The sequence below is a fragment of the Scyliorhinus canicula genome, chromosome 4 (assembly GCF_902713615.1).
Source record: "Scyliorhinus canicula chromosome 4, sScyCan1.1, whole genome shotgun sequence".
NCBI lineage: Eukaryota > Metazoa > Chordata > Chondrichthyes > Carcharhiniformes > Scyliorhinidae > Scyliorhinus > Scyliorhinus canicula.
This window is the reverse complement of record NC_052149.1, coordinates 238,063,875-238,085,049: the sequence shown is the minus strand read 5'-3', so window position 1 is coordinate 238,085,049 and position 21,175 is coordinate 238,063,875.

Sequence of the window (21,175 nt, the reverse complement as noted above, 5' to 3'; positions counted from 1 at the left end):
CTAACTCTGTGACACAAGCGGAAAGTCAAACCTCTTCTACAATCGCTCAGATTGAAATAAATGAAAATGAAAATCGCTTATTGTCACGAGTAGGCTTCAATGAAGTTACTGTGAAAAGCCCCTAGTCGCCACATTCTGGCACCTGTCCGGGGAGGCTGGTACGGGAATCGAACCGTGCTGCTGGCCTGCTTGGTCGACGGGCAGTTATTATGGTCAAAAACTGCTGGAAAGGATGGTGGCAGAAGGTTCAAAAGCGCCCGGGATCTAACGCCATCCCCTCGGAGACCACAAGCGGCCACCATTTACCACTGGTTTCCACAAACGTGGACCAAGCACACCGACACTAGAGGGGGGCGTCTCCTAGGGAATTGGGGGCCCATGGGTAGTTAGGCTCTTGGCTGGATATACTCGGGCACTCCAATGCCTCCTGGGCACTGTGGCACTGCCAGCCTGGAACCCTGTCAGGAATGAAGCAGCCCCTTAATGGCAGGGTCCTTCTCGGTGCAGTCAGTGCCTGGAAACACCCGGCTTAAACCGCTCGGCACGGGACTGTTTCATTTCCATTAAATTACGGCCATGGTCTCGCCAATGTTCTGTACAATTGAGCAGAGCCCTGCCACTTTTATATTCAATTCCCCCCACAATAAATGATGACATTCTATTAGCTTTTCTAATGACTTGTTGTGCCTGCATATTACCATTTTGCGATTCCTGCACTAGGAGTCCCAGATCCCTCTGCATCTCAGAGGTTTCCAATCTCTCACCATTTAGATAATATGCTTCTTTTTTCATTCCGGCAGGTACTGGAAGGATTTCGACCATTGTAACAGAAAGAACACAAGTAAAATAGCATGGATACTGAAAATCAGAAATGTAAACAGAAATAGTTGGAAGCACTCCAGAGGTCAGGCAGTGTCTTTGGGGGAGGTAATTGATGAAGCAGCTGAAGATGGTTGGACCGAGGACACGACCCTGAGGAACTCCTGCAGTGACGACCTGGAGCTGAGATGATTGAGTCGTGATGGGGATGTGGCCCTTATGTGGCCACTTAAGGGCATCAACTGGGCTCCAGGCAGGACGGTTGTCCACAAGCTTTCCTGCCTTGGAACTAATTGGCTAGAGTCGGGAAGGTGCCAGGATCTCCACTTTGCATTTTCCTACCTCAGGATTCAGCCTTGCTGGATCCCATTGGGGCTCTGGGGGAACATTAAACTCTGTCCAACGTTTCAGGTCAGTTCTGACAAAATTGTAACTCTGTTTCTCCCTCCGTAAATACCATCAGACCTGCTAAGCATTGGCATCATTTCCTGTTCTGACAACCTTTGTGACAATGTCGGGGCTCGGAGCCTCAGACCCAGGACAGGAAACACATTGAGTGCAACTCTGCAATAATTGTGACGTACTCTCGAAAGACAATTAGCCGCACGCTCGGCATTTGCCGTTTGATATTCACTATCTCTCCAATCAACTATTCTAATATCTAATTATTCTGTTCCTGGTTTGTAATTTTATCATTAATTCTCTAACTGAATGGATTTTCTTGAACAACTATACAGTAAGTGTTCATTTCTAACTGCAGCAATTATCTTCCTTTGCCAGGTTTTTATAGTTTTAATATGTTTCAAACCTATATTTTAGGTAATTAATAACTGGATTGTGGGCTGTGATTGTACGAGGGAATACGACTGGATAGAGAGTAGGGACTGGATTGAGATCCTAATTGGAATGGTAATTTCAATCTGAGGTTGTGATGGTTGGGGGAGGCGGGTTGTGATTGGAGCGAGGGTCTGTTTGGATTGAGAATCCCCACCAGGTTGGAAGTTGGGATGAATACAAGGGTTGTTAAATAGTTTGCGATTCAAATTGTATGATATTTTGATCAGTCTCGGGTCTTCGATTGGTCAGCGAGAGTTTTATGGGGGTCTAGGGGTTTTGGGTGAGGCTGGGGGAATTATGGCAAGTTCTGGGAGTTTCTGGTGGGGCTGGGGGGTTGGGGAGGAGGTCAGTCTCCTGCAGGTCTGAGGGTTTACAATGCATCTGGGGGATAACAAAGTTCTCAGGGCTTCTTGATGGGTGTAGGGTTACTGGTGGGTCTGGGGTTTCTGGCGGGTTTGGGGTAACTCAGATGGGTGCGTGTGTGTATGGAGGGAGGTGGGGGGTGAAGGGGGGGGGGGCTCTGGTGGGTCATTTACATTCTGTATCTTAATGTTCTGGAATAGCCTCAGTTTCACAGGAACGTTGAGATTACGGCTTCAGAACTCTGTACATAATGATGTGGAGATGCCGCCGTTGGACTGGGGTGAGCACAGTAAGAAGTCTCACAACACCAGGTTAAAGTCCACCAGGTTTGTTTCAAATCACTAGCTTTCGGAGCACTGCTCCTTCCTCAGGTGAATGTTGGACTTTTCCCTGGTGTTGTAAGACTTCTTACTGTGTATAATGGATCAGTGTGTTCTTCTGTACGTTGTCTGCTATTTTCGGTCAGGAAATTGTCTCTTTTCACAAAAAAAACCTCAATAATGATGTTATTTTAAAAATCTCACTGCATTGAAATCAAGGTCATTGGATAAGTTTTATTCTTTGCTGGAATTTATCTCCCTTATTCTTTGACAGTGTCTTAAAGCAAGAGGAGAGGAAGTAAATGAGAATAACTAGAGAATATAGTGTCTGTTATGGGGCTAACTTGGGGTCCAAGTTTGAAATGTTACTATTCAAGAAAAACAATGGAGATTCCCCCCCCCCCCCCCCCCCCCCCCCCCCCCCGTTTCCTCGTCAGTTATTTCCAGCCAACATTATTCAAACAGTCGGGCTGATCATTTTCATGTTTACTGTATGTGAGATCTTGCCTGTAAATTGGATGGAGCTGCTGGTGAACTTATTTAATGAGGCTACAAATTGCTTTGAGGACATGAAGCTGGCTTTATAACTGTCAGCTCTTTAGTTAAGATCGGCAACTGATGAAATTGCACGACAATATGACGAGGTGGACCATTTAAAAAAATATGTTCCTGGGGATCTGGCCGTCGCTGGCTACACCGGCATTTATTTTCCATCCCTAATTGCCCTTGAGAAGGTGGTGGTGAGCTGCCTCCTTGAACCGCTGCAGTCCATGTGGTGTAGGTACACCCACAGTGCTGTGAGGGAGGGAGTTCCAGGATTTTGACCCACCGGCAGTGAAGGAACAATGATTTAGTTCCAGGTCAGGATGGAATGCGGTTTGGAGGGGAACTGGAAGGTTGTGGTGTACCCATGTATCTGCTGCCCTTGTCGATCTGGGTATTAGAGGTTCCAGGTTTGGACGGTGCTGTCAAAGAAACCTTGATGCCTTGCTGCAGTGTATCATGTAGATGGTGAATACTGCTGCTTTTTAAAAATTTGTTGATGGGATGTGGGTGTCGCAGGCTATGCCAACATTTATTGCCCATCCCTAATTGCCCTTGAGGAGTAGTTAAGAGTCAACCTCGTTTCTGTGGATCTGGAGTCACTTGTAGGCCAGACTGAGTAAGGACTGCAGATTTCCTTCCCTAAAGTTCATGAGCGAACCAGATGGGTTTTTACGACAATCGACAATGGTTTCATGATCATCATTAGACCTTTAATTCCAAATTTTTATTGCATTCAAATTTCACCAACTCCAGTGACTGGATTTGAACCTGGATCCCCGGAGCATTGCTCTGGGTCTCTGGTTTACTAGTCCCTAGTAACAATACCACTATTCCACCACCACCCCATGCTACTGAGCATTGGTGGTGCAGTGACTGATTGGAACACCATCCACCACCTTGGGCATTCAAGCAGGTTGCTTTGTCCAGGATGGTGTCGCCTTTCTTGAGTGTTGTTACACTCATCCAGGTAAGTGGAGCGTAATCCATCGCACTCATAACTTGTGCCTGTAGATGGTCGACAGGCTTTGGGGATGAGGACATGTTTGCAGGATTCCCAGCCTCTGACCTGCTTTCGTAGCCACATTATTTCTATAGTGAGTCCAGTTCAGTTTCTGGCCAATGGTAGCCTTCAGGATGGAGATAGTAGGAGCACCAGCAATGGTATTGAATGTCAAGGGGTGATGATTAGATCCTCTCGTGTTGTGGATGGTTATTGCCTGGCACTTGTGTGGGACAAATGTTATTTGCCACTTGTCAGGCCACGTCTGAATATTGTCCAGGTCTTGTTGCATATGGACATGGACTGCTTCAGTGTCTGAGGAATCGTGAATTGTGCTGAACATTGTGCAATCATCGGTGAACATCTCCACTTCTGATCTTATGAGAAATAGCGGAAGATGGTTGGACCAAGGACATTTTCATAAGAAACTCCTGCAGTCATGTCCCAGGAGTGAACTGATTGACCTCCCACAACCATGACCATTTTCCTTTGTAATAGCTATGATTCGAACCAGTGAAGAGTTCTCCCCTGATTCCCATTGACCCCAGTTTTGCTGGGGCTCCTTGATTCCATACTCGATCAAATGCTGCATCAAGGACAATTACTCTCATCTCGCTTCCTGAGTTCAGCTCTTTGTCCATGTTTGAACCAGGGCTGTAATGAGGTCAGGAGCTGAGTGACCCTGACTGAACCCAACTTGAGCATCAGTGAGCAGGCAATTGCTGAGTAAGTGCTGCTTGATAGTGCTGTTGATGACTCCTTCCATCACTTCACTGATGATCAAGAGTAGGCTGATGGGCAAAAGTTAATCAGGTTGGATGTTTCATGCTTTATGTGAATCGGACATAACCTGGGCAATTTTCCCCATTGCTGGGCAGTTCCCAGAAGGACAAAAAACAGTTAAACCTGGGAAGGACTGGTACTCGTACAATCTTGAGTTCCTTTTCAAGGTATACAGGACCAGTTGTAATCATTTTCTAGGTTTTGCTGTGTTTTTTTCATGCTTTACTGGAACAGCTTGGCTCGGGGTACGCAGCTAGTTATGGAGCACACGTCTTCAGTACTATTGCTGGAATATTGTCAGGACCTTTGCAGTATCTAGTGCCTTCAGCTGTTTCTTGGTATCACATGGACTGCATTATAAAATGTATCCACTGTAGCCTAAACCAGCTGAACATAAACATACCTCGGTCCTCGCATGGACTGATTAATCCGTGAAAGGTAAATTTGTTCAAGGCACAGAGCGATTTAAGGCAAGTGCAGACTGGAAATCCATATTTGACTGGATTAGAATGCTGTGTGACTTGGTAATGCAGTGTTGCAGAGGTGGTTTGTTGACTGATTTCCTTCAATTGCAGTCTTTGCCAGTTTGTGCCCCTGTCGCTTTGCGCACGTATTAAGAGACGAAGATTGCTGGAATAATGCTGGATTAATTGCTCAAACTCAGTTTTGCCGCCTCTTCAGTTTTGGAAACAAACACCCCTGTCTCGTATCATATACACGCTGGAGCTTCTTTACCTATTGAAACGAGGAATAAAACAAATGTGGTTGTTGTCAATGGAAACCAGCAATAATGCCACCCACTAAGGCTATCTCAATGACATGATCCCAACACTTATCTCCTGAAGGTTGACACTCGGTGGAGTATAAGTAAACATTCAGGAGCAACAAACAAAGATATGACAGCCTTCCTGATGCTGAAATGAACAAAAAGATTTGATCCAAGCATGTTAGCCTACTGGGTGAAGACTTCAAATTCCAGAAAGCATGGTAGCATTGTGGATAGCACAATCGCTTCACAGCTCCAGGGTCCCAGATTTGATTCCGGCTTGGGTCACTGTCTGTGCGGAGTTTGCACATCCTCCCCATGTGTGCGTGGGTTTCCTCCAGGTGCTTCGGTTTCCTCCCACAGTCCAAAGATGTGCAGGTTAGGTGGATTGGCCATGATATATTGCCCTTAGTGTCCAAAATTGCCCTTAGTGTTGGGTGGGGTTACTGGGTTTGGGGGTTCGTGGGATAGGGTGGAGTTGTTGACCTTGGGTAGTGTGCTCTTTCCAAGAGCTGGTGCAGACTCGATGGGCTGAATGGACTCCTTCTACACTGTAAATTCTATGAAAAATTCTATAAAATGTAAAGACAGGACTGGAAGATGAAGAAGTTGTTGCCGAGAAAGGTTTTTCAATGATTAACTTGTCGAAAGTGACTTTTGAAGGAAGAAGTGCAGACAAATCCAAATGATAATTAGGCTGGTTCTTGAAAAAGCGGAAAAAATCCAACAATTGTGCTTCGACTCGTAATTATTCAGTGCCGTTTATCACCTCAAAGTGTTTCACAGCGGATGAAGTACATTTGAAGTGTCATTTACATGGGACAAGGTAAGCAACAATGAGATAGACAACCATTGAGCCGCAGACCTCAGGTCGCGCATTATGTTTAATTCTGTGCATCACAGAAGGAAGCAAGGGGAGAGATTGGATTTGTTTATTGTCACGTGTAGCAAGGTACAGTGAAATATATTGTTCTGCGTGCAGCTCAAACAGATCATCCCATATATGAAAATAAACAGAGGACATACATAAATACATAATATAAATATTTAGACACAGGCATTGTGTGAAGCATACAGGAGTGGGGTACTACTCAGTAGAGAAAATCATAAAAAATATCACAGAATCCCTACAGTGCAGAAGGAGGCCATTCAGCCCATTGATTCTGCACCAATCCTCTGAAAGAGTACCCCACCCAGGCCTACTCTCCCGGTAAACGTGTAACCCCATCTGACCTTTGATCACTAAGGGACCATTTTACCACGGCCAATCCGCTTAACCTGCACATCTTTGGACTGTGGGAGGAAACCGGAGCACCCGGTGGAAACCCATGCAGACACCGGGAGACAGTTATCCGAGGCTGGAATTCTGCCCAGGTCCCTGACGCTGTGAGACAGCCATGCTAATCACTGTGCCTCCGTGCCAAAGATGTGTGAAGGGAGCAGTTCAGTCCATAAGAGGGTTGTTTAGGAGTCTGGTAACAGCGGGGGAGAAGCTGTGTTTAAATCTGTTAGTGCGTGTTCTCAGACTTTTGTATCTCCTGCCCGATGGAAGAAGTTGGGAGAGTGAGTAAGCCGGGTGGGAGGGGTCTTTGATTATGCTGCCCGCTTTCCCCAGGAAGCGGGAGGTGTAGACAGAGTCATTGGATGGGAGGTTGATTTGCGTGATAGACTGGGCTGTGTTCACGACTCTTTGTAATTCCTTACAGTCTTGGGCCGAGCAGTTGCCATACCAGGCTGTGATGCAGCCAGATAGGGGCCGAGCAGTTGCCATACCAGGCTGTGATGCAGCCCAATAGGGGCCGAGCAGTTGCCATACCAGGCTGTGATGCAGCCAGATAGGATGCTTTCTATGGTGTGTCTGTAAAAATTGGTAAGAGTTAATGTGGACATGCCGAATTTCCTTAGTTTCCTGAGAATGTATGCTGTATTTTCTTGGTGGTAGCGTGGGTGGACCAAGACAGATTTTTGGTGATGTGCACACCGAGGAAGATGAAGCGGTTAACCATCTCCACCTCGGCTCCATTGATGCAGACAGGGGTGTGTACAATACTTTGCTTCCTGAAGTCAATGACCTTATCTTGGTACAAAACATAGAAGGGCTGAGTAACTGCAGCGATGTGAAGGGGCAGGAGAAGTTGGACTTGTCCTCCTTGCAGCTGAAAGGTTAAGGAGAGATTTAATCGAGCCATTCCAAATGATCGTGGGTTTGGGTCGAGTAAATAAGCTGAACCCTTTCCAATGACAGGACGGCCAATAAGCAAAGTGCACAGGCTTTGGGTAACATGCCAAAAAATCAGGGGACAATGAGGGGAAATTCCTGTGTGTGAGGAATTGCCACAAATTGGAACGTGCTACCCGAAAAGGGCGATGAAAACAGATTCAATCCAACTTTCAAAAGAGAACTGGAAAAATAAGTGAATGGAAGACAATTGCAGGTCTTTATGGAGAAAGGGTCGGAGGGGGAAATTAATCTGGTAAGTCTTTCAAAGAATCAGCATGATGGGTGGAATGGCCCCTTGTTGCAGTGGGGATGGGGAGGGGGTGAAATCCGAGTCAATAGTAAATTTCAAAAGGCAATGGATATATTAACGCAAAGCAAGTGTTTGATTTTATGGAGTGTCCGAGAAATCTTCAAGGGTTATGACTCATTCAGTGAAGTACATTTGAAGTGCAGTCACTGTTATTTTGTATTTGAAGAAGAGATAGTTCCAGGATGGTAAGGATAGGGTACTGATTGAATGGTTCATTTTAAGATTGGTTACAAAGGTGGCTCCATCGGCTTTCTAGGCTCCTGCTGTTCTGTGAAAACAAAGAAGGATTTGCGTTTATGTAGAGTGGAATTTCTCCATTTTTTTTCAGAGTGTTGCCTCTGGCAGTCCGCTATCTGACTCGCTATTGTTCCCTGCTGTATTTTTAAACACCTTGAATAAACCAGTGAAGAGGCGGCTCCCACGGTGACATGCTGCCAGAGTGGGTTCTGGCTGAGCTAGCCCCGCCCACTGTCTCGGCTCTAAACAGATTGCTCATCCATCTAAAAAAAAAACCAAAAAGAACCTCCTCCCATGGATATGGAATCCTCCCCTTGGTGCTGCCCAGGCGTGACCCTCCCTGAACAGAAACTCCTGCCACTGCAGGAGCCATTTTGGGACTCCCGTTGAATTCTTTGCCCCCCCCCCGCCATTCTCGCCCACCAAAACAGGGACGGGAAATCCTCCCCACAATGTTTTTCTGATCCCCGGATGTCCCAAACTGCTTTACAGCCAATGAGATACTTTGAAAGTGTCGTGATGGTTGTGATGCACCAAATACACAAATACCTCTTTACAGGCAGAAAACTCCCACAAATAAAAATATCAAAAACACAACGAGCAGATCATCTATTTTTTCTGATGTCAATTGCAGGACATATATTGACCTGTATGCCAGGGGTTAGACTCTCCTGTCATTCAAATAGTGCCCCGGGATCTCATACATCCACCTGCAAGGCAGATAGAGCACTTCACTTAAAGGCAGTCAGTGCTTGATCGAGGAGCCGGACAACAGCAAGGTGTGGGTTCACGAAAGCCATCTTCTTGGTAGTTCTGCTCAGTAAATGAGAGCTGCTGATCCCTGAATGGCCGGCAACTCTCAGCAGGCTGGACTTGCATCCTCGTGATCTTTGATCCCAGACAAGGACCTGCTTCAAAGTTAATTGGCAGTTGATGCAGCAGGCCTTGTCCAAAAGAGGCAACCTGGGGCTCTGACCGGCATTCCTACCATTAGACGTGTGTACAAATCCTGCACAGGATTCCGCCAATACCACACACCGTGCCACGCTGCATCCAAACCGCACTGTCAGCCGAGAATGTTGTACTGAAGGCCTGGAATGGGAGCTGAACCAACACGATGTGACCCTGAAGCGACAGTACTACCAACCGATGCACAATTCACATGAACATACATTGTGATTACTTGCTGATCACTGGGAAATACCCTAGAAACCCCTAACCAACTGCATCAGGACAAATCCACCATCACAAGAATAGCTACGGCTCAATGAGAAGGATAAGCAGCTCCCTTGCAGGGCAGCTAGCGATGGGCAACAAATATTGAGCCTACCCTGAAAACAATGTAAAAGCAGGGTGCATCTTCTTACATCACTATTCCACCAGCAAGTCTAATTTGGCAGGTCAAAATTCTGATACATCCAGAATTTCAATCTGCGGAGAGAGGAACAGAGGTGAATGGGTGAAGTTTTCTGCCCACAGTGGGTTTGGTGGTGGGCGCAGAGAATCTGATGGGACCCAAAGAGACAGAAAGCCGCCGGCATAAAATCCCGCTGCAATTCTCCCAGTGGCAGGTTAATGGCGGGTCGGTCTTCCCACTGGCAAGTGGCATAAACAACATTTGCATCTCATTAATTCTCATTAAAACAGTTGCCCGCCGGTGAACCATCAGCACTTCCGATCTTGCATCATCCCAGCGGGAAATCACATCGGCGTCAAACCCGATTGCTAAGGAGTGGCGCGCACAAGGCACCCCCCATTTCACCAGAGACTTTGAGGTGAGTGCAGCAACTTTCTGTCACAGTGCCGCACTGCTCCTGATGCGCTGATCATCTCTCGACCGGGGCAGACCGGCTCCTGCCCTTCATCTCCACACTGAGCTGGTCTTCATGGACAGCAGGACCGTGCTGCTGGTCCCATGATGGACCCTCCTGTATCACTGTCTCAGAACTGTGGGGTGGGGGGAGGGGAGCAGTTTTGGGTGGCCTGATGGAGACAATAATAATATAATGATAATCTCTATAGGGAGGAGGCATGTGGAAGGAGGGCTGTGCAATGAGGGGGATAGGGTCAGGGTCCATGCTGCCAGGCAGAGGGGCAAGGAGGTGAGTGGGGAAGATGACGAATGGGGGCCCAAGGGAAGACTGGGGAGTGGGAAGCTGGACCCCAACAAGTCTGAATGAAAACCTCACAAACAAGGAAGTAAAAGGGATATCACATTGTCTATTGGAAGGGCAAGGGTGAAACTCCAGAGGCGATGTGTAAAGGACCGACTGGGGCATGGACGTCTCGCAGGAGATGGGCTGATTCGAGGAACAGACCCTCTGTGTGAGGCTGCTGGCCTGTCCTCTGTGTGTTGCTGAGATTCCGCACAGTCTGCTGAAGACGGCTGGGCTGGAGAGAGTGATATGGGTGTGCTACACTGGTGTTTGAATATGGCGCTGGGACCTGCGGCACCACCAGCTCAGGGTGGGCAGAGGAATCAGCTGCCAGCTCGCCAGGAAAGTCAGTGGGGAACTCTCCCTTTGCATAATTAATGAGCTTCCCAGTACTGAATCTGGCGCGGGATCCTGCCATTCCGGTCGGTGGGACAGATGCCACTAGAGCCACCCAAAATGGAAGAATTCCACCCAATATGCAGCACGGTAGCATTGTGGATAGCACAACTGCTTCACAGCTCCAGGGTCCCAGGTTCGATTCCGGCTTGGGTCACTGTCTGTGCGGAGTCTGCAAATCCTCCCCGTGTGTGCGTGGGTTTCCTCCGGGTGCTCCGGTTTCCTCCCACAGTCCAAAGATGTGCAGGTTAGGTGGATTGGCCATGATAAATTGCCCTTAGTGTCCAAAATTGCCCTTAGTGTTGGGTGGGGTTACTGGGTTATGGGGATAGGGTGGAGGTGTTGACCTTGGGTAGGCTGCTCTTTCCAAGAGCCGGTGCAGACTCGATGGGCCGAATGGCCTCCTTCTGCACTGTAAATTCTATGAAATAATGTTTCCAGTCAAAAATGACTCTTCAGTAGAAGATGTGATGTATTGGACTTGAAATGTTAACCCTGTTTCTCCCCCAACAAATGCTGCTGGACCCCGTTGAGTGTTTCTCACACTTTGTTTTTATTTCACATTTCCAGCATCTGCCGTATTTTGAATCACAGAATTGGCACGGTGCAGAAGGAGGCCATTCGGTCCATTCTCTCTGCACCGGCTCGCCAAGCGAGCATCATGGCTTAGAGCCATTCCCTTGACTTTTCCCCTAATTGCTTCCAATCACCGTCCTGATTAAAATTCCACCAGCTGCCAAATTGGGATTTGAACCCCTATCCCCCCAGAGCATGGCTCTCTGGATTGCTGGTCACGTGACATCACTGCGTCGCAGCTGTCTCGCTCAACTATAAGCAACTCAAGAATGGATGCAGCTCACACATGAAGCAAATCCTGGTGCCATTCTGTAACGTTTTCATTTTCCATTCTGGTTTTGTCCTCATTATATGACTTGGAGAAATTATCGCTGATTGTGCTGATGGTGTCTTTTGTAGATAAATCCTTTTCTTTATAAATGGAGACTGTGCAATGACGGTGTCAATGTCACATTCCAATTCAGGTTGAGCTTATCGCTTTGCAATGCTACCGAGTTCGGTTTCCCATGTTAATTGCTGACTGATTCTCTGATGGCATGGGAACAATTACCGCCTTTATCTGCTTTTATCAAAGGATCATTCTCCTTTAGACATTCCTTGCTCATAGTTTCTTGGCCCGCTCAATCCAAAAAAATAACATTTTACTTGGGGAAAATGCAACTTGCCTGATATTGTCTGTGCGCATGTTAGGTTACATAGCAGTCACCTGAAGTTACTGAAAACAAAGTCCCCCCCTGATGGGCGGCACGGTAGCACAGTGGTTAGCACTGTTGCTTTGCAGCGGCAGGGTCCCGGGTTGGATCACTTGGGTCACTGTCTGTGTGGAGTCTGCAGGCTTTCCCTGTGTCTGCGTAGGTTTCCTCCGGGTGCGGTGGGGTTGCTGGGTTGCGGGGATAGGGTGGGGGTGTGAGCTTGGGTGGAGGGGCTCTTTCCAGGCGCCGGTGCAGACTCGATGGCCAGGTGGCCTCCTTCTGCACTGTAAATTCTATAATTCTATCATTCTATGATCACGGACTGATTGGGATGCTAAGCAATGACTCCCACATGCTACATGGCACGCCCACCCACGAGATTGCAGTTGGGTTGTGTAAAGTGCTCACTTAACCACGATTGCCAATTCCCTATTAGCGATGCCTTCAGCCGCACGGCCAGAGTCGGTGGGGGTTATATGTTGTTGGGGCATTTGGGCAGGGAAAAGGGTTTCCCCGGAAAGGATGCACATGATCCAGGAGTTGGCATCATGACGCTGTGCGCATTTCCTGCCCCCCACTGAGCCTCCCCCCCACCCTCCCATGGTGGCCCACCCCTGCGGAGTGTTCCCCACCCCAGCTGTGGATCCTCCACCCTCCGCCGAGCACTGGGGTGGCAAGGCCAGCGCTCCCGGACTCTTTGCCTGTGGGCAAAGACGGCTGCTCCCCACAGAAACCCTTCCACCAGATTCTCGTTTTTCAAAAGGAGTACTAACGGCGCCAGCATGAATCCTTGCTGAGGTGGCCGCTGAGTGAAGGGAGGCTATTGAATATGGGGTCGCTCGTGTTAATTGTATAGAAATAAGGCTTAAGTGGTGATATTGATTTCTCGCCACGCTACGGCAGGTTCCAGATTATGCCTATGGGTGCGGGCCGGTTGCATCACACACTGTTTGGCGCCTGCCGTGGTTCTCATTTGCAGCCTCGCCCGCCAATCATCGGTCTCAATTCGTTCAAGCGAGAGCATAATGAGTCTGGAGAATCGCGCCCAGAGAGAGTGAGTCAGAGACTAGAGACCTCGGCAAACCAATTCCTAAAGCCTTGCTCACTTTATATTCCTCAGGAATATTAAAACTATGTCTGCCACCCGCAGAAGGGAATGCACCCCTCACAGCCAGAAAACCTACGGCGAGGGTGTGCCGGGCACGAGGAGACCCCGCCAGCCTGCATGGACGGAAAATTCCAGCCGTAGTTTTGTCGATCAGGGATTGCATTATTGATGTTTTATTTGATAAACTTTGACAAGGTTCAAGCCTGCAAAATCCAACAGGTGATGGGGGCATTTCACACTCCACAGTGGGGGCATTACGGGGAGTAGTTGAATGTCTGTTCCCACTTGAGTGGAGTACAAGATGTAACATCTGGCTAGTTAACAGTTCCCCGTTGTCTTAATCAGATTATAGTTGATTAAACACGAGCCATTTGAATTTTTAATATCTTCCTTAGACAATGACGAATTGCGATGTCTGTAAATTACTAGAAGTCTCTGGTCTCTCTCTCTTCATATTTCCTTGGCCTTGTCAGCTTATTCCTCCACCTTAGAAGTCCTGAAAGATGTGCTTTTTAGGTGAATTGGACATTTAGAATTCTCCCTCGTTGTACCCGAACAGGTGCTGGAATGTGGTGACTAGGGGCTTTTCACAGTAACTTCATTGCAGTGTTAATGCAAGCCTACTTGTGACAATAGAACAAAGAACAAAGAAAATTACAGCACAGGAACAGGCCCTTCGGCCCTCCCAGCCTGCGCCGATCCAGATCCTTTATCTAAACCTGTCGCCTATTTTCCAAGGATCTACTTCCCTCTGTTCCCCACCCATTCATATATCTGTCTGGATGCATCTTAAATGATGCTATCATGCCCGCCTCTACCACCTCCGTTGGCAAAGTGTTCCAGGCACCCACCACCCTCTGCGTAAAAAACTTTCCACGCACATCTCCCTTAAACTTTCCCCCTCTCACCTTGAAATCGTGTCCCCTTGTAATTGACACCCCCACTCTTGTAAAAAGCTTGTTGCTATCCACCCTGTCCATACCTCTCATAATTTTGTAGACCTCAATCAGGTCCTACCTCAACCTCCATCTTTCCAACAAAAACAATCCTCATCTACTCAACCTTTCTTCATAGCTAGCACCTTCCATACCAGGCAACATCCTGGTGAACCTCCTCTGCACCCTCTCTAAAGCATCAACAACCTTCTGGCAATGTGGCGACCAGAACTGCATGCAGTATTCCAAATGTGGCCTAACCAAAGTCCTTTACAACTGTAACATGACCTGCCGACTCTTGTACTCAATACCCCGTCCAATGAAGGCAAGCATGCTGTATGCCTTCTTGACCACTCTATCGACCTGCGTTGCCACCTTTAGGGTACAATGGACCTGAACTCCCTGATCTTTCTGTACATCAATTTTCCCCAGGACTCTTCCATTGACCGTATAGTCCGCTCTTGAATTAGATCTTCCAAAATGCATCACCTCGCATTTGCCTGGATTGAACTCCATCTGCCATTTCTCTGCCCAAATCTCCAATCTTTCTATATTTTGCTGTATTCTCTGACAGTCCTCCTCGCTATCTGCAACTCCACCAACCTTAGTATCATCTGCAAACTTGCTAATCAGACCACCGATACCTTCGTCCAGATCATGTGGTCCTTTATGCACTAGTCACCTTTCTCCATTTTGAGACACTCCCTTCCACCACTACTCTCTGTCTCCTGTTGCCCAGCCAGTTCTTTATCCATCTAGCTAGTACACCCTGAACCCCATACAACTTCACTTTTTCCATTAACCTGCCATGGGAAACTTTATCAAACGCCTTACTGAAGTCCATGTATATGACATCTACAGCCCTTCCCTCATCAATTAACTTTGTCACTTCCTCAAAGAATTCTATTAGGTTTGTAAGACATGACCTTCACTGCACAAAACCATGCTGCCTATCACTGATAAGTCTATTTTCTTCCAAATGTGAATAGATCCTATCCCTCAGTATCTTCTCCAACAGTTTGCCTACCACTGACGTCAAGCTCACAGGTTTATAGTTCCCTGGATTCCCTGCTACCCTTCTTAAACAAAGGGACAACATTAGCAATTCTCCAGTCCTCCGGGACATCACCTGTGCTCAAGGATGCTGCAAAGACATATGTTAAGGCCCAAGCTATTTTGTCCCTCGCTTCCCTCAGAAACCTGGGATAGATCCCATCTGGACCTGGGCACTTGTCCACCTTAATTCCTTTTAGAATACCCAAAACTTCCCCTTCCTTATGCCGACTTGACGTAGAGTATTGAAACATCCATCCCTAGCCTCAACATCCGTCCTGTCCCTCTCCTTGGTGAATACCGATGCAAAGTACTCATTAAGAATCTCACCCATTTCCTCTGACTTCACGCATAAATTCCCTCTTTTGTCTTTGAGTGGGCCAATCCTTTCTCTAGTTACCCTCTTGCTCCTTATATACGAATAAAAGGCTTTGGGATTTTCCTTAACCCTGTCAGCCAAAGATATTTCATGACCCCTTTTAGCCCTCTTTATTGCGCGTTTGAGATTTGTCCTACTTTCCCGATATTCCTACAAAGCTTCATCAGTTTTAAGTCACCTAGATCTTATGTATGCTTCCTTTTTCATCTTAGCTAGTCTTACAATTCCACCCGTCATCCATGGTTCCCTAATCTTGCCATTTCTATCTCTCATTTTCATAGGGACATGTCTGTCCTGCACTCTAATCAACCTTTCCTTAAAAGACTCCCACATTTCAAATGTGGATTTACTCTTAAGCAGCTGCCCCCAATCCACATTCCCTAGCTCCTTCCGAATTTTTTTATACTTGGCCTTTCCCCAATTTAGCACTCTTCCTTTTGGACCACTCTCGTCTTTGTCCATGAGTATTCTAAAATTTACGGAATTGTGATCACTATTCCCAAAGTACTCACCGACTGAAACTTCAACCATCTGGCCGGGATCACTTCCCAATACCAGTTCCAGTATGGGCCCATCCCGAGTTGGACTATTTACATACTGCTCTAAAAAACTCTCCTGGATGCTCCTTACAAATTCTGCTCCATCTACGCCTCCAACACTACAAGAGACCCATTCAATGTTGGAGAAGTTAAAATCTCCCATCACGACCACCCTATTGCTTCTCCTTTTTTCTATAATCTGTCTACATATTTGTACCTCTACTTCACGCTCTCTTTTGGGAGGCCTGTAGTAAAGTCCCAACAATGTTACTGCACCCTTCCTATTTCTTAGCTCTACCCATATTGCCTCAGCGCTCGAATCCTCCATCGTGCCCTCCTTAATCTCAGCTGTGATATCATCTCTGACGAGTAATGCAACTCCTCCAACCCTTTTATCTCTCTCTCTATCCCTCCTGAAGCATCTATACCCTGGGATGTTTAGTTGCCAGTCTTGTCCTTCCCTCAATCAAGTTTCAGTAATACCAATAACATCATATTCCCAGGTACTAATCCAAGCCCTAAATTCATCTGCCTTACCTGTTACACTTCTCGCATTAAAACAAATGCATCTCAGACCATCTGTCCCTTTGTGTTCATCATCTCTTCCCTGTCGACTCTTCCCCTTAGTCACATTGAGTTTATTATCTAGTATCTTACTGGCTTTAGTTGCTGCCTCTTTACTGACCTCTAACTTCCTAATCTGGTTCCCATCCCCCTGCCACATTAGTTTAAAACCTCCCCAACAGTGTTAGCAAAAGCACCCCCTCGGACATAAAGATAATAATAAGAATCATAAAGATTATTCTTATTGTTAAAGATGGTCTCATATTTTAAAAATGGTTTGTTGTGCCTCAGCTTAAATTTCAGAATTCCCACTCAGTGTAAAATTATATTTAAAAATTAAAGCGGTATAGTTTGATGACAACAACCATCACCACTTAACAACCCCTCTGCGGGAGAACCTTGGCCTCCGTCTGTTACACAAAGCCTCTGGATGATCCCGTTCAGCAGGGTACATTACATTCCAGCAGGTGGGAGAAAGATTACTTCCCTGACCTTTGCTTCCAAACTCATAACAGCAACGGTTGACCATGCAAGAGTTACTGAGAAATTGCTGTCTCCCACTCCCAACTTTTGCCTAACTCACTGAAGGGACTGGGGGCATTCTAGCGAAGTTTGCCGATGATACAAAGTTAGGTGGTCAGACAGGTAGTGCTGAGGAAGTGGGGAGGCTGCAGAAGGATCTAGACAGTTTGGGAGAGTGGTGCAGGAAATGGCTGATGCAATTCAACGTGAGAAAATGTGAGGTCTTGCACTTTGGAAAAAAGAATCCAAGCATAGACTACTTTCTAAACGGTGAGAAAATTCATAAAGCCAAAGTACAAAGGGATCTGGGAGTGCTAGTCGAGGATTCCCTAAAGGTAAACATGCAGGTTGAATCTGTGATCAAGAGGGTTGGAATATAAAAGCAGCGATGTGCTACTGAGCCTTTATAAGGCTCTGGTTAGGCCCCATTTGGAGTACTGTGTCCAGTTTTGGGTCCCACATCTCAGGAAGGACATACAGGCACTGGAGCGTGTCCAGCGGAGATTCACACGGATGATCCCTGGAATGGCGGGTCTAACATATGATGAACGGCTGAGGATCCTGGGATTGTATTCTTTGGAGTTTAGAAGGTTAAGGGGAGATCTAATAGAAACTTACAAGATAATACATGGCTTAGAAAGGGTAGACGCAAAGAAACTGTTTCCATTAGGCGAGGAAACGAGGACCCGTGGGCACAGCCTTAGAATTAGAGGGGGTAAATTCAGAACAGAAATGCGGAGACATTTCTTCAGCCAGAGAGTGGTGGGCCTGTGGAATTCATTGCCGCGGAGTGCAGTGGAGGCCGGGACGCTAAATGGCTTCAAGGCAGAGATAGATAAATTCTTGATGTCGCGAGGAATTAAGGGCTACGGGGAGAATGCTGGTAGGTGGCATTGAAATGCCCATCAGCCATGATTGAATGGCGGAGTGGACTCGATGGGCCGAATGGCCTTACTTCCACTCCTATGTCTTATGGTCTTATGGTCTTAAAGCAGCTTCGATCTACCACCCATAAACTCAAAGCTCTGTATTTTTGGCCCACTGGGGGGTTGAGAGTGCACTGGCTACAATCCGCCAGAGCCCAATTTTACACTGATTGGACAATTAGCGGCCATCCAACTGTGAAATCTGAACGCTGCGGGGGAGGGTTAGAAGAGACCAGATGCCGAGAAACGGTGGCGGGGGGGGGGGGGGGGGGGGGGGGGGTCATCACCCGAACAAGACTTGTGGGGGTGGGAGCAATCATTACCCACGGGAGGCTCGCTGTGTACGAGCTCCCCCGATAAGCGGGGAGCCGAGGGTGACCATGGTTGTGTTTCCGATAAAGTCGGCCAAGGATGGAACCAACAGGACAAGACAGACCCGGCTGGCGCAGTGTTCACAAAGACCACAAAATAACTTTAACTAAAACAAAGCTACAAATTTATTAACACAACTAACTTGGATTTGACACATACTCCTGAATAATGCACAGTTGATTGTTAACATATAAACTACTCATCTACAGCTAATCTTAGTACTTACATAAACTATGATCTGCTCTAACTCACACTAATAATACTTCTGACCATCTCTATCTAACTCCGAGACTACTCTCCCCACAGGGCTCAGCATCAATGCCTCATATATTTGTATCTGTGACTCCCTCTGGTGGCTACTCCAGATATTTCATTAACCCTTCCAGTTCTTGCAGTTATGAAAGTACCACACTGGCATTTCTACTGTGCTCCCTCTGGCAGACAGCCGGTGTGGATCTGTCTCAGGGAGTTCCACATCTGTGAAAAATTAATAGCAATGGAAAAACGCTGAAAAAGTAGGCCTTATATTCAAACCCAAAACCCAATCTCCGACAACTTTTAAAATTAAATTCAGCTCTACATTGCATCCCAACCTGGATTGAGGTTGAAGTTAAATGGCGAAGGCCTGCCTGCCTACCATAAAAGCAGACAGGCTACGCAAAATTACGTTCTATTGGCTCCTTAAAGGGCTAAATTGCTTGTTTGATTGTCAGGGGGCGTGCTTCTGACTCTTGCGTACCTGCCGACCAAAATATTACTTGAGTGCGTGATGGTGTCTGAACGTGTGTCCGATCCCTCTTGCATAATTTCACGCACTTCCAACTCTTGCGTGCGCCCGCCCACCGAAATGTTGCTTGAGCGCGCAACAGCATCCCAATGCCTTCCTGCAATATTCCCGCCCGCCCGCCCCACCCCCAGCAATGTAAAATTCTGGCCTAATTCTTTGGAATTGGGGCAAATGGGATTCCGACAGCAGATACATGGAAAGGGCCAGTAACCAGTAACTTTACTATCTGAAAAAAACAACCACTGAACTTGATTTCTCAAACTGAATGCCAACTATTTTCTTCCCTGGGGGGGTTTCAGGAAAGCTTTTCTACCCCAGAAAGTGGACAGCTCTTGGACTATTACAGAGAAAGTAAAGACTCTGGTGCAGCATCAGCACTCCTCGAGTCTCTTTGCAGGATGATGGATGTCTCATAAAATGGCGGGAAACAGTGCACAATATTGACTTCAAGCACTGAAGGTGAAAGGTATGGAACTCATAGCCTGCCTGGGCGGAACTGAGCAGCAATCACATCAGCGCCCCAGAATCAATCCTAATACTGTCACATTCCAGCTCTGAATAAACCTAATGGTAAAACCTAATACCACACAGCAGGGGAGAACAGCACACAGTAAAAACAAGCCTGAGACAGTCTCTCAAGATTGTCCGAGATCAAGAGACTTCTCAGTCCCAAACAACAAGAGGAAATGGGACATCTACTGAGTCGGGCGGCATGGTGGCACAGTGGTTGGCACTGTTTCTTCACAGCTCCAGGGACCCAGGTTCAATTCTCGGCCTGGGTCACTATCTGTGTAGAGTCTGCACGTTCTCCCCATGTCTGCGTGGGTTTCCTCCGGGTGCTCCGGTTTCCTCCCACAGTCCAAAGATGTGCGGGTTAGGGTGGATTGGCCGCGCTAAATTGACCTTAGTGTCCAAAAGGTTAGGTGGGGTTACTGGGCTATGGCGAGAGGGTGGAGGTGTGGGCTTAAATAGGGTGCTCTCTCCAAGGGACAGTGCAGACTCAATGGGCCGAATGGCCTCCTTCTGCACTGTAAATTCTATGAATCTCTGAACTGCTGTCAGTGGGATTGACCCAGTTTCCGAAGAATATCAGATCAGTGGGAAGTGAATGAGTAACAAAGCTGTGTACCAGACCACAGGCAGCATTCCAGATATCTGGCACTAATCTCAGATGGTGGCCATTGCAAAGCCAGGAAAAACAATCAATGGTCCCACACTGCAGCCACCTCATCACTCTGCTGTTAGCAACATATAAGCTCCAGGAACACCTCGTGCTAAACACGTTCGGCTTCCACCTGCTAAAAGGAGCAATGTCACCATCCCCCAACCCGACACATCCCAACAGGCAGATATTCACTCAGACCACAACTTCCTGATACTGTTACAAACAATTGTTAGGGAAGGTCAAATGGTTCAGTTTCATTTCAGGTTGTTTGTAAGTCTTGGTTCCTGGGAGTCAGAAGAGATTCCTGACTGAATGGTCAGGGGCGGGATCCTCATGTCCAGTGATGCTGGAATAGTGAAACACGATTGGACGGAGTATCGTGCCGGAGCTGAAAATTGAGTCCTGGGTGCCCGACGGAATGCCGTACTCCGGTGCCTCAACAGCGGTGTCAATGCCTTCTATTCTGCATGTACAGAAAAGACATATCATTAATGTGCCCAACCCAGTATTTTACGGGATTCCCGGGAGGCTCCGCCTCTGCCAGGAGGAATTACCGACGGCGAGTGTCATCTGGAAACAGGCGCTGTCGCAGCGGAGGGATAGTGAGGATGTAGGTCATGTTCCCAATGGTGAGACCATGGGCTGCCAGGTGGTGGGGGTGGGGTGGGGGGCAAGTCGTCAGCCAGGGTCGGGGGGGTGGCGGGTGTAGCTTGGGGTGGGGGGGGGGTCACTCAGGGATGGGCCGTTGTGTCGAGGTGACCCCCGGGACAGGAGTGGTGGACCACATTCGTCGCATTCTGCAG